Genomic DNA, 2,381 nt, shown 5'->3' on the forward strand with positions numbered 1-2,381 from the left:
TTTTGGATATTTTGGTGAAGGGCGTAAAAACTTCGAACCAGGGTACTAAATTTGATTGAGGTAGTGTATCAAATATAATGTCAACTTTCAATGTTTATAATAAAAAAAAAATATTATGAAACAAATTATTTCGTATGTGTTTTATTTACGTTTACTTTTGAAACCACGAAATGCATTACCCTCTATAGGTAGTTCAATGGTCCTAAAGTATTGACGATCATTTAATTTCAGATTTTTAGTCGATTGATTTTATCAAACTACTTTCCGATGTTTATTTAGCACATGATTTAGATATGCTTAATGTTTACCACATTTCCATTTGTGATAAAAATTTCGGTATATCGATTTCTGTTCTCCTCATAATGCCTGATTCTTATAAAGTATACTTGCTTAATGGAACCCCACCCATTCTCGATTCTAATTTTTCAAGATTTTTAATGGGCTGGTAATGCTTGTTAAGGTTTGTAACTTTGCACATATATATTTGAAGATTTAAAGGAGAAGACAAATAATTTACAAAAAAATTTTGTTATTGTTTTGTTGTTGTTTTTTGTAATTAAAGAAAAGTCCTTATTTTTGATGGCGGGCATGATAACTCCTCGCTAAAACATCGGAATCCGAAAATTCCAACGGTGTTAGAAAGAGTATATGTCTGGCTCTTGTATGAACTAGGATTATTGACTTCGCTCTAAAATTAACAAAATGGCGGACCTTTTGAAAAAATATTTTTGGAAAATCGCCGATTTTTTACCAAAAACCAAGTTAAAAAATAAAGAAGATCTTCACCGATTGGCTTTATCCTAGTTCATACGATAGCTATACACTCACAGAGAAACGTGTAAAAATTTGGAATCGATTGGGTTATTAGTTTTTGAGTTATCGTTCCCGCCATTCGCAAAAGAGAAAAACGCGTTTAAAGTTTGAGAAGCCCTTTAGCCGTCATTTGATGCTGACACAATAAATCGGCTATATCTTCAAGAGTTCTTGAGATTTTCTTATGACATTTTGTAGGGACATTCTTGATTTAGTGTAGATTCGAATTGAATCAAAAAAATTTTTGACCCCGAGAATGGGGGGGTCCCCTTAATTGCGATTTTGTTATATACAAGAGGGAATATGTAGATGCAGCATTTCTTTTCAGCAAGGGACCCCCCCATTCTCGGTTTCAAAAAATTTAATTTTGTTTTTTTATTTAATTCGATCCTACACTAATTCAAGAATCTCCCTATAAAATTCAAGTGAAAATCTCAACAACTCTTAAAGATATAGCCAATTTACTGTGTTAGCATCAAGTGACGGCAAGAGTGATTCTCAAACTTTAAACGGGTGGCGGGCACGCTAACTCAAAAACTTATAATCCAATCGTTTCCAATTTTTTACCCATATCTCTGAGTGTGTATAGCAATCGTAAGAACTAGTATAAATCCAAACTATAAAGATCTTTCTTATGTTTTAACATAGTTTGTGGTCAATTTTAATTTTTGTGCGAAATCAATAATCCTAGTTCATACAAGAGCCAGGCATGTACTCTTTCTAATGCCGTTGGAATTTTCGGATTCCATGATCCAGTGAGGAGTTCCATGTTCCAGTGAGGACTTTTCATTACAAAAAACCACCAACAAAACAACATTTTGTAAATTTTTCTATGCCCATCTATGGAATTCTCACCGTTTTTCTTTTTTTTTAATTTCGATTCTTTGGTTTTTTTAATTAGTTGAAGGTTTATTTCGACCTATAAGTACCTGTCCTTCCTGCATACGAAAGACGCATCTGTGCAAAATTTCGAAAGTTAGATTGATTGGGTGGGCTGACATGATTGAATCATGTTACGAAGCAGTGAATAAAAACTCATTTCGTATAAATTATTTTTATTCATCGATAAAACGATCAAATGAAGAAAATTTGAAAACAAAAAATGCTGCAAACTAAATGCAATATTCGTAATTACCGCTGGTGTTATATGAAACAGATGCTGACAAAAATACATTTCAATGAAAGACACAAAAGAAGAAAGTGAAATTTGAAAACAAAATGAAATCTTGCTGTATGTGATGAACACGTCTTGTCTTTTCTCGTGTTTCTTTATTTAAATATAAAACACTTGTGGGTGAAGGTTTTTCTAGATGGACAGATTGAAGTGCTCCATGATCTTCGTCTTCTTCTCAATCGTGATGATGATGACGACGATGGCCTTCAGCCATAAATTAAAATTGAATATTTTTCAGATGGAAATTGACAGGTTGTGCTGTGGTTTTTCCACAACACGCATGACGTTGTAGAAAATTCAAATTGGAATGAAGCGACTTAACTTTGATTGGGTGCTGGGAGGTGTGATATGCTACTCGTGTCTGTCTATAGCTAATCCATTATGGATTACACAT

Source organism: Musca vetustissima, unplaced genomic scaffold (genome assembly GCF_032173495.1).
Source record: "Musca vetustissima isolate MV318-11 ecotype Yass unplaced genomic scaffold, APGP_CSIRO_Mvet_v1 utg179278, whole genome shotgun sequence".
In the NCBI taxonomy this organism is placed as follows: Eukaryota; Metazoa; Arthropoda; class Insecta; order Diptera; family Muscidae; genus Musca; species Musca vetustissima.